The sequence below is a fragment of the Rattus norvegicus genome, chromosome 17 (genome assembly GCF_021556685.1).
Source record: "Rattus norvegicus strain SHRSP/BbbUtx chromosome 17, alternate assembly SHRSP_T2T, whole genome shotgun sequence".
Taxonomy (NCBI): Eukaryota; Metazoa; Chordata; class Mammalia; order Rodentia; family Muridae; genus Rattus; species Rattus norvegicus.
The window spans coordinates 2270104-2282170 of NC_141550.1; the positions used below are offsets into that span (position 1 = coordinate 2270104).

At 42.1% G+C, this 12067-nt stretch overlaps 1 long non-coding RNA gene across 1 annotated transcript in view; it reads right to left on the reverse strand.

The window, feature by feature from the left end:
- Positions 1 to 9489, reverse strand: part of LOC134482657 (uncharacterized) — a 21473-nt gene extending 11984 nt beyond the window's left edge. Inside the window, exons 1-3 of the long non-coding RNA XR_015641386.1 lie at positions 9431 to 9489; positions 3093 to 3196; positions 248 to 502 (exon numbers count right to left, since the gene is read on the reverse strand). This is a non-coding gene — a long non-coding RNA (uncharacterized LOC134482657). The remainder of the gene's footprint in view (positions 1 to 247; positions 503 to 3092; positions 3197 to 9430) is intronic.
- Positions 9490 to 12067: the final 2578 nt, after the last annotated feature.

Here is a 12067-nt window from a genome sequence, read left to right on the forward strand (position 1 = left end):
GGTAATGCCATGCTTTCTGTGGCCACTTTTCTCCACTGAACAACTCAATCATGTTTCTGTCTTCTACCACCTGCTTTGTTACAAGCTGGCCTTTAGAACCTATGGTAAACTCCCAAAGCATGGCATGGGTAAAATTATTCCTCTGGAGATGTGGACCAATATTTACTGACCCCAGATAGGGAACCAATGTATGGATATGACAGAAGTCCAGTTTGGTGAACTATGAAGTTCTGCTTGGGTTACTTACAAAAGCAGAAATGATCCAAAGGCAGCTGTATCACTCAAAGTCTACCCAATGTAGGTGACGGCTCAGGAAAGCTGGAATCCTGCAACTCGGCACAAGCAAGCAGCTCAGCAGGTTGGAGAGTGCTGCTTTAAGGCAGCTCATCTCATCTCAGAGTGTTGCCTAGAAGTCCTTACTGTAGGACATGTTTTACCTTCCTTTAGAACGTCCCATGTCTTAATGATCTCACCAGGATGGATGGTGTTATCTCAGAGGCAGCTATAACACAACAAGAGACAATGCAGGAATTTGGTTCAAATTATAGTTGGATGAAGATTAATCCTAGAAGAGTTAATCCTCAAACCAGTGTGTCTAGTTCTTCTTTGGCTTTGCTGGTATATTAGGCTGTCCAAATTTTGATAGCTGGAAAGTGGAAGTTCCAACCCATCAAGTCTCCTTGAGGACAAGGAATGAATTGGAGGGCTGCCTTAGTCACACCAGTTCACACTCTACCCATTCTCCTTTCTTTTTGCCTCTTCTCTTTTTTTCATTTTGTTTCTTTTTTCTTCCTTCCTTCCTTTCTTTGAATCATCAAAGAAAGTTTATCAGTTCTTTAGGACCATCTGACATGGTGTATCCTGAAGATTGGAGTAAACTTGATTCTGAGAATCTAAAGAAGAGAGGCTGATAGTTTGTTGTGTGATGACTTAGGCTCAGATGGCAGGGAATGTTGGGCAAAGAATGAAAATCGAAGCTACATTATCCTATCACTGGACCTATTTTGTGGGGGTCCAGGGAAAGAGTTTAAAGTGCCTTATGTATACTTTCATGGCTCTCACTCAGGAAAGGCACTATCAAACGACAGAACTAAAGGGGACACCTTAGGGATTTTGGATGATGCTAGTTTGTGTTCCAGCTCTCTTTCCAAATATAATATAATGGGCAGTACGCCTGAGAAGAACTATCTTATCCCATGCAGTGATGCTCCAAGCTAACTCCATGTTTTCCCATTACACCAATGAATCAGGAAAAAGGTAAGTCAGGCTGAGTGTGAACAAGCAATGGAGTTTTCCAACACCACCTATATAGAACAGAAGAGGGATCTTTCAATCATTCCCTCTCATATAGACCAGAAAAGGTAGCAGCTCCTGGGACTTGAGTTACAGGTGGTTGTGAGCTGCCCAAAGTGAGTTCTGGGAATAAAACTTGGATCCTCTAGAAGAACAGTAGGTCTCCCTAACCATTTAGCTATCTCTGAACCTCTTGATAAGCAGTTTGGTTGTTTGAGACAGGGTCTTTCTATGTAGTCCTGAAAGTCATGGAACTTGCTGTGTAGACAAGGATGGTTTCAAACTCATAGATATTTTCTTGTCTTAGTCTCCCACATGCTGAGATTAAAAGTGTGTGCCACCACACCTGGCTATAAGAAAGTTAGGTTCTTCTTGTTAGAATATCTTGGGCCATTTCAGATGCTGGGGCTAAAATGAGACTCTTAGGATATTGTAGAATTGGGGCAACATGCACACATGTGGCACACATGGATATACATTTAAATAAAAAAAACAAAAGTAAGTCTTTAAAAAGAAACCTGCATGTCAAATAAAATAGTCACTTAGATCCTACATAAGTTACCCCAACCAAAACCAATACCCACTCAAGATGATTTCCAAGTCATGGCTACCACCTATAACTGAAAGTTTTCTAAAACATGTCCTGTTGATCCCTTACCACTACCTATGAAACACCTGGATTCTTCCATAAGTTGAGCATAGTGGAAACATCCAGACATCGATGATACAAGACCTTACCCTTATCCACTCCTCTGCACTCTCTGGTGGGGAATCTTTTCTATCCTTTCTCAGCTCCCTCAGTCTAAGTGGCATAGAGCATCAGAGATGAAATATGCTTGCCTTTTGCCATTCTTCACACCCACCCACTTAGTACTTACTTGCTTTTGAGGGTCCCAGGAGTACATTTGGAAAGTTCTACTTCAAGGGTCCAGGACCATCCCAAATTTAGGCTAGACCATTATGAAAACATCTTACATTTGCAATTTGCTAGAGAACTGAACAAAACCCTAACAGACCCACTTCTCCTATAAAGAGCCATTCTGTGATAAGAACACGAAATATAAATATGTAGCTGTACTATAAAAAGCCCAAAAAACAGTGCCATCAGAGTCCCAACCTCTCTGTTCTCACAAAGCTTCTAGATTCCTCCCCTACAAGATCCCAGATAACTCCGCATAAACACAATGTTTGTCACATATCTTGACTTCCAGGGCAGGATAATTATCCTTATCTTGATTTAACTAAAGTAGCTCCCCCAAGAACAAAGAGATAGCTTTTATCATTCTTGGGACCAGTGGCTTTTGTCAAATGTGGGATCCTGACTCCACATGGGAGAACCTGTATGTGAGGCCACCAAGATCCCACATTCACAGCTTCTCAACTTAACTCAAATAAAGTAGGCTTTTGAAGAAGCCTCAACATTGGACTCCTCAAATCTTAAAAAGGCCTTCTTTTATTTGAAGAATAAAAGCAAGGCCTGGCTCTTGGCATTTTGACTTAATGTCTGTGATTGAACTGAAACTCTGGCTTACTCTTCACTGGGCAACAGTTGCAGTTGCTATGACACTGCAGGTTGAAGAAATTTGTAAAGTATCTTTGGGGTTGTCATCTAAAAACATTCACATTTTAAAAGGTAAAGGCTGTACCCATTAAAAGGAAGCTAATGTTGCTTAGAATGATATTAACAATACTTCAGGCAACTGTTCTAGGCAACCCAGATGTAGCTATTAAAATGTGTGGAGCCCTAAATCCCACATTACTTATGCCCACTGAAGCTCGTTCTAATGTAGAACACTTACTTGTGTACTGAGACCATCTGCTTCACTTGTGCCTGATAGTGGGATTTAAGCGGCCAACCCGGGACAATCCAGAAGAGACCTGGTTTGCCGATGGGAGTTGTTACCTTTAAATGAAGAACAAGACGTGGTAGCACAGTGGTCAGCCAAAGAGCAGCATTTGATGTGGAGTCAATAGTCAATATCCCCTTCTTCATTGGCCAAGAAGGCTAAACTAATATACCAAGCAAGGGGACTTATTTGGGGGAAGAAAAAAAGGGTTAGCATCTGGACTTCTTCAAAGCATGCTTTCATGGTTTTCAAGCTACCACCAGGAAAGAGGAGGGTGGTTAAGTGCCGAGAGTGCACTCATAAACTATAAGCAAATCATCAAAAATCTATTGGGAGCTATCCAACTCTCCTCTTGAGTAACATTCAGATACTGCAAGAGTCACCAGAAGACATATGTGAGATTGGCCAAGAAAACTGGTTAGTAATTATAGGAAGTATGGTAGTCTTACAGACTCAAGAATTTTAATAGAAAGAAAATTATTTACAGTCAAACTATAGAACTCACAAGGGTTCTGGGAAAAGAAGCAAAGAAGACTGATCTCTGTAGTGAGTCGAGTGTTATGCCCTCAGATTGTAGAATAGAAAATAAATAATACATGACATCCCACTGAGAAAGAGAGGCCTACCTCTGAAATGGCAATTTGACCGTTCCTACGATAAGGGCTGACCATCACAGTAAGAAGTGTTCTGTCAACTAGTGACCTGTCCCATTCCTTGAACCAACACAGAGAAGAGACACCTGCCCAGGTAAGGACTGTCAAATAGACTCTGTTTACAAGTCCTCTTGCACCAGGGTCAGGTGTCTGTTTGTGAACCACATCCTAGCTGGATAGAAGCTGCCCTCATCAGTACTGAGAATGCCAGAGAAGTGGCAACAGCTGTCCTGGAGCAAATTCTCCCACTTGTTATGCAGCAGAAATGGACCATCATTTACATAAGTTATCCAGTATAGATTGATGGTCCTTGGAAAAATACCTATGAGTTTACAGGCTGCAGTCCTGATTCAAAGGGCATCATCAAAAGGACAAAATTATTACATACATTATAGCCAAAGTTTGCTGAGGAACCTCAGGAAAAAAAATGACTAGAGCTGTAAACCATCAACCCATAAGAATCTGAACCTCAGGTTGGAGAGATGCCTTAGGGGTTAAGAGCTCTGACTGCTCTTCCAGAGGTCCTGAGTTCAATTCCCAGCAACCACATGGTGCCTCACAACCATCTGTAGTGGGATCTGATGCCCTCTTCTGGTGTGTCTGAAGACAGCTACAGTATACTTACATACATAAAATTAAAAAATCTGAACATCTCGAAAATTTATAAATAAGTGTAACTATATAAGTTACATAGAAATCACTGCCTCTTGCTATATTTGGTCTTGTACTGTGGCTGGTCAGATGACCCAGTGTGTAACAAAGCTATTCCAAAATGTCCCCTAGGACATGGAAACAAGGTTATACCGGTACAAGGATGGAGCCTAAGCATTGTGGACCCAGGTCGCTGGGTCCTTTTTAAAACACAGAAAGAAGGAATACAGACAAATGGGATCCTGAATAGAAGGAGCCTTCCAGGTTGTATTGAACACTATTACTGCTGTCTGACTGATAGAAATTGACAGCTGAGTTCATATCTCCAGGATAGCCAAAGGGCTGTGAACCCAAGGACACTGCTTATGGTCCTAGAGAAGATTGTCTACAGTGGCAAGCTAATGTAAGGCTCATATTTCTTTTCCAAAGCCCCAGTGACTACTGACTCAGATGCTGATAGCCGGATCAAGGAAATATTACAGACAGCAGGCAAGAAAAAAAACAAAACAAAAAAAGACAAAACACAACCCAAGCACAACCCCCGCTTCTGGTAAGTCTAGCACAAGCCAGACCTGGTTATTCAAGCCTGTAATCCTAGTTTCTCAGGAGATGGCATCATGAGGATTGCATCTGCAAGGCACAGGTCAAGAGTGATTTCACAATGGAGACTCATTTTAAAATATGAAATTAATGTAGAGATACTGCTCACTGAGAGACTACTGGCCATGAATGTAGTAGGGTCTGAGTTCAATTCCCAGTACTAAAATATTAAGAGGAAGGGAGGGGGGGAAGGATGGAAGGGGAGACAATTCAACTGTATTTTTTTTCACTCATCCTGTGGGAAAGTAAACTATAATAACACTAGTGGAAAACGGGTTAGTTGTTCTTCAAAGACTTCTTCATATGATCTATCCTGACATATAGACACTGAGGACAAAACAATGTGATCTTTAATGTGCACTCAAAGCACACATATTCTAGCAGCATTGACCCTACTGGCCACACACTGTAGCAAATGTTCATCAACGGAAGCGTGCATAAACAAAATTTATACTGTGAAATGTCTTAGCAACAATTGGAGATCCTAAAATACTACAATATGAATGCTGGTAAAAACAACATGTGAGATCAGCAACCCAGACATAAAGTTACCTACTTTATGAGCTTTGTTATATGACCCTTTTAGAATAGGGCAACCCATCAGACAGAACACAAATAATGGAACCGAAGGAAGAAAACTGCCAAGAAGAGACATAGAATCTGTTTTGAAGCAAGTGACTATTCTGGAACTAGCTAGCCTTATGTAGAAGCAGAACTTAGCAAATATGGCATAAACATTGATATACTCTCCTTGATATGAGAACTATCTTCTGTCTATCTCTGTAAGAATATGATGAGGATACATATGGAAACAAAAAGTCCAGGTGTGGGCGCACAGATCTTTAATCTCAGTACTTAGGAGGCAGAGGCAAACAGACCCCTGAGGATTTCAGGACAACATGCTTTACATAGTATGCTTCAGGACAGACAGTTCTATATAGACATTGTCTCAAAAGAAAAAAAAACTAAGATGACTAAAACAAACAAAACAAAAATAAACCAAACAAACGTCAAGAAAACAAACAACCCAATGAGTCATAGAACTAAACAGAGAGTTCTGAGAAGATTAAATCATTCCAAGAAACATTTCTTAAGTGTTCAGTGTTGTACATCAGAGGAGAAATATAAAACTATTTTGAGATTTCATCTTATCCTAGTCAGACTGGGCCATTGAAAAAATTTTATCACAAATATTGGTCCATACCTTTGGGGAAGGGGGAACAGTTGTGAAGAAAAAAAAAAAAAAACAAGATCATGACTTTAAAAGGTAAAGGATGGTCCCCAGCTCCAAAAAAAAAAAAAAAAAAAAAAAGGTAAAGGATGGAGCTTGAAACAATAATTTTGAATGGATTAACACATACCACGAGATGCATGGTTTCATTCACGTGCAGATGTTGACTTTGAATTTTCCATATATGTACTTCACTTGGAATAGCTACAGAATTCTGGAAACTGCAAGGATTCCTTTGGGGAAGGCTTTCAAATAGGGTAGAAGAATGCAGTGATATAAAGGCTTAAAGGGGATAATGGGATAGGAAGAGGTAAATTGGGCGGTAGCTGGGAGAACATAGTACAACAGGGACATAGAAAGATCAATAACAATACAGACATTTGAAAAAGTTATAAAGGAATCAACTATAGTAGAAGCTTTAAAGTATACACACGTGTATAGAGTTAAAGTGAACTTACTCTATAGCAGGGAGACAATATTCCCACTAGACATCACAGGCTAACAAAAATTCCAGTGTTGGGAATGGGTTATTGTCATACCTATGGTCTGCCTCTCTGCCGGGAGTACCCAGGAACTATTGACACACAGTTGGCAATAGAGGTCTGCAGTCTACATTTTGTCTCAAGGCATCTGTGCCCTAGGCAGGAGGGGGAAAGACAGAGCCCTGGAGGAACAGGACCTAACCTGATTGGGAGCTGGTACCAGAGGAATTGAAGGGGAGAAAGCCTTTTTTTTGAGAATCTTAGGTGTAACTCTTTTAGGCGAAGGTCTTCTCAATGGTGGTCTCCAATGAAGCAGCTCTCTGAGATGATCTTTGCCTGTTTACATTGCTTTACTTGGTGGTGGATGTAAATGCCTACACTTTTTTTTGGGTTGAACCAGAGAGTATATATGTCTTCCAGGGAAAGAATACCCAGGAAGGGAAGGCCATTGGCTGAAGGATCAAGGCTATCTAGACACCTCACTAGTGTGTAGAACTCCAGGTATTATGTATGCTACATGACTGAGTGCCCAAGTACAGAGACAGGCAGGAATAGGCTGGACTCCTGCTTTCTCAAATCTCTGGGATTCCAAGGTCCGAGCTCACTCAACCTTGCCTGCTCTTGTGCTTGTCAGGTAGTACGGTCCCACATTCCCTGCAGGTTGTCCTTTTGGAGTTTTGGTAGTAAAGTCTCATAGACCTGCAAATACTAAAGGCTATCGCCTTTTTTGGTTATAAAGAAAAGGCACGAGACTGGTTCCGCGCTTATCGCTCCGCACTTTCTCTTCCACGTGTACCGCCCTGTGCTTTCTCTCCTGCTTCTTCCTCCCTTCTAAAACCTCTGTTCTCCCGGCTATCTCTCTGAGCTGTTCCAATGTGGCACCTTGCCAGCTGTTTTGCTTTCACTCACAGTTCCCTTGGCAGGTTGTTACCACGCCGCCAGGCATACACATCCCAACGCTTGGTGCGTCCTGCCCCCACACATTCTCTTGGACTTAACTAAGTCGCCATCACTGCTACCTACACCCATGGCACAAGTGTACATCCACACACACAGTTAAAACATTTTTACATGGAGGAAATGAACAAGGCAAAGAAAATAAGCCAATTTTCATAAAATACAAAACGATTTTCCAGTTTAGAATATTATTATAAAATTTTAGTATTGCTGTTTGTAAGAACCATGAGGGTTCCTTTTTAAACCTTACTTTAACCTTTCATTTTTGGTTCGAAAATGAGTCATTTAGTAACATCTCATCTGGATTTACAGGGGCTTATGAAAGATCCCCGAAGAGATACCCTTTCTAAAGTCTCGGGAAATCGCGGACCCCAGACACAGAGAGACCTTTTTGGATGTAATAAGCAAAGGCGAGGTTTATTACGGAGACCTATTACAGAGATCTCCGGGCTGACACGTATCCCGTGCAGGAGACAGAGGTGTCGACCACGAAACTCAAAAGTCAGAGGGTTATATAGAGAAGGCTAGGGGGTTTTGGCGTGGTTACATATAATTGGCTCATTCAAACATAGCAGTAAGAACAAAGCAGAAAGAGTACGTGTTAGAAGTCCGGGGCTTATCAGGGTCTGGAGGACACCTAGTTGAAATATGGCCCTGAGTGAGCTGGGGGGAGATGTCTTCCTGCCAGACGTCCCATGAATCAGTCCCATTAACTCAGGCTGGTTCCTGCATTCCTTTTCCTAATCTTTATGGCTTGCCAGTCCTGCCTGGACAGTGTTTCCTGTGCTCCTTTATCTTTATGGCCTGCTAGTTCTGGCTGTAGGGCTTAGCCCTCGGTCTGTGGCCTTTTGGGGTTTATTCTTTTAATTTTGTATCTGTGGCCTTTTGGGGTTTATTCTTTTAATTTTGTATCTGTGGCCTTTTGGGTTTTATTCTTTTAATTTTGTATCTCCAAACCTAGAATTCGTCATAATTCTCCTTTCACTTACCTGTAATCCCAACACCTTGGAGGCAGTGGTAGGTCACTTTCTGAGTTTTAGGCCAGAGTGAATTCCTGGACAAATCATGCTATGTGGAGATATTGTGTCTCAAAACTTCCAAAAAGAAAGAGCATACCTCAATTTATTGAAAATTTCCAAATACAGTCTGACCGGCCTCTAGACTCACTTAGCAGCAGTCAAGAATACATGTCAAGTATAACCCTGGTGTGATTTATGCTTCTTGAAAAGAGGGAAAAGGAATATACAGGCACTAAGATTGACTTGTCTGAATGAAATCGTATCCTTCTTCCTTGATGCTTGCAAAAAGTTCACTTAGGTACTCTGAGAGGTAGTAACTGTAGGTGACATCAGGGTTGTTATCAGGGGACCCTGGACCTCAAACAGAAGTCACTCTAAGACTGGGGAAATCAGGCATTTTGAAAGAACCATGGAGTATGGATGTAACTATCTGGGGGTTGGGAGTTTGAAGGTCAAAGAAATAGGATGAATAGGCCAGAGTGGAAGACTTGAGGTAGACCTGAGAACCAGCTTGCTCCTGTTGTACTCTCGGTATCCACTCAGCTGTGGTGGGTCAGTCCTGTCCAATTCTTCCCCTCTTTTCTATCCTTGGCAGCTACAAGGAGCTGTCAGTGATTAACACCAGGCATACCCCACATGGCAGTCTCCAATTATATTGAAGCTTGTCAGTCCGAACCCCATCGTCCCTGTAACCTGCCTGTAGGGAGCAGCGCGGCGAAGTAAAGATGGCGCCAACAGCCAGCCCGGTCCGAATGTGAATAACTTACCGTGCATGCGCAGGCTTGTCCCCTGTCAGGGCAGCTGTATGCTAATGAGGTGAATCTGGCGCCCTCCTGTGGTGAACAACAGTACTGCGCATGCCTGGGGTTTTGCACCTGACATCAGTCTGGCTGGGGCGGTACTATGCTAATGAAGTTCATGCCGCACCAATCCCTGGAGGACAAGTAGTGGGGTGACTCGTGCCCCACCAATCCCTGAAAGATAATTAGCATACTGTTGTGTATATAAGGCGAGCGGCTTTGCTGCTCGGCGGTAACATTTGAAGCTGTAACACTTGGAGCTGTAACACTTAAGGCTGGCTGCTGCCGCCGCCACCTCCCTGTATCAAGAATGAAGGTGTCCTGCAGTAAAGGCTGCTGAGAAGAATCCAACCGTGTTGCGTCTTCCTTGCCGGCCGAGGTGGGCTTGACACCTGCCCACCTGGTAGGAATAGGATCTTCAAAGCAGAATTTGTACTGTAACAGTGGGACCACGAAGGCTGAATTTTACCTGGAATCATGCTCCTGATAAGGGTTTCTATGTTTAATAAATATTTAATCATTGTCTGAATTCCTTTTCAGTACAGAAAGGAGCTAAAATTTGGGAAGGTATTTATAAGAGAAAGAGAATTCATCATATGGATTGGTTAGATTACTTACATGTGCATATATCTTGCCTTTAACATAAGCATGTTAGGGAACCAAGGATTGTTACATTATAACTTCATCGCTGTTCCAAATTAGTCACACAGAATAAATATGCTAATGTTTCATTTTCATTAACAACTTCCTCCTTTCTGTTTATTCCTGTTGTTTTATTTTAAAGAATAGCCTCACTATGAATCTCTGACTGGCCTGAATACATGTGCTTCTGTGCTAGAACATCAGAGAATTCTACCCACCCCTGCTCCAGAGCACCTGCATTATAGGCGAACTTGTCACAGCTAGATGGGTCAGTTCTTTTGAGTCTATCTGGTTAGGGTAGCTAAGACACAGACTGTGGTCTTAAGTCTAGCAATAGATGTCTACCATGAAATGCAGCCCTTCAACCTTCAACTCCACTGTCTTTCAAATTAGGAGCAATATTGTTTTGCTTTATTATAATATTTGTTATAAGTCACCAAAGGACTAGGGCAGAGTTCTGTCCTTAGTCTACAGATCATGAAACCCAGACTCAGAGCGCTATGTCATTACTGAATAGATATGTGGACCTGCTCATTTTGTTCATGCTGTGATTCTAATGACTCAGTAAATGAAGTGGAAGCCATCGATATGGTAGTTTCAGGATTTCAGAGCCATCCAGGGTGAAAGTGGTCAACTGGATTTGGTGCTAGGTAGGCCCAGAGAGTCAAGGCCGACTGTGATTGGCTCAGGTCAATATTTTATAGTCTTCCCTGAAGCTCCAGAAGTTCAGGGTCATGGCACTAGTAAGTGTTAGTTGAGGTATTTACCACCCTCAGTTTTCTTGATAATGTTTCCTGTTTGAGACACCCTGGTTACTTCAGGGCCAGGCTACTGCAAGTGGGAAAATCATCCTCAGGCCAGGATGAGATCCCTAATGGCATATCCAATGAAAAGCGTTTATCCCTGAAACTATGTGCACACCAAACAGAACTGCACACAGCCGGTATTATTCATTTATTTGGGCATACTTTTGCACACATGCTTAACAAGGAAGAAATTGGAAAGGAATAATTTGGGAATGGATAAGGAAAGGGGAAAGTAATACAATATATTTTGGTTAAGACGTATGTCTTAGGGTTTTCTAGAGTCACAGAACTTATGGGTAGTCTCTATATAGCAAGAGAATTGGTTGATGGCTTACAGTCTGTAGTCCAACTCCCCAACAATGATTAGCAGCAGCTGTGAATAAAAGCCCAAGGGTCTAGGGGTAGCTCAGTCCCACAAGGCAGGCAGGTAAAAAAGAGAGAGACTCTACCTTCTTCCAATGTCCTGATGTAAGTCTCCAGCAGGTGTATCCCAAATTAAAGGTGTGTATCACCACACCTGGATCTGGGACTTGTTTTGCCCCAGATGACTTGGAACTCTTGAGATCTTCTTGCCTTAAGCTCCTAGGATTCATAGCCACTTTGCCTCAAGATCTCCATACCAAGTTCCAGGTCAGAAACTTATATCTTCCAGCCTCAAGATAAGGACCAAAGGTGAGCCTTCCAATTCTGGATGGGAGTTCATTCCAGATATAGTCAAGTTGACAACCAGGAATAGCCACTACAATGTATAAAAATAAAATTTAGGGCAGGAGGCCCATTCCCAAAACTCCGTGGTTACTATCTCTGTAAAGGATCTGCTTCCCCCTGCTGGTCTAAGCATATACTGTGCACATGGGGGCAAAATACCCATACATATAAAAAAAATTCAAAAAGAATACCTTAAAACACTGGAATTCTCTGCAGTGAAGTCGTGGTCATGAGAAAGAGAGCAGTCAGGGCTAGTCGAAATGTAATTCTTTATGTCCTGCATTGAGGCATCTATTGCCTTCCTCTGAACCAGCTTGCTCAGGAGGAAAAGCTACTTTACCTTGAGGTTAGAATAGCTCAGCACAGGTGTTCAGGTAA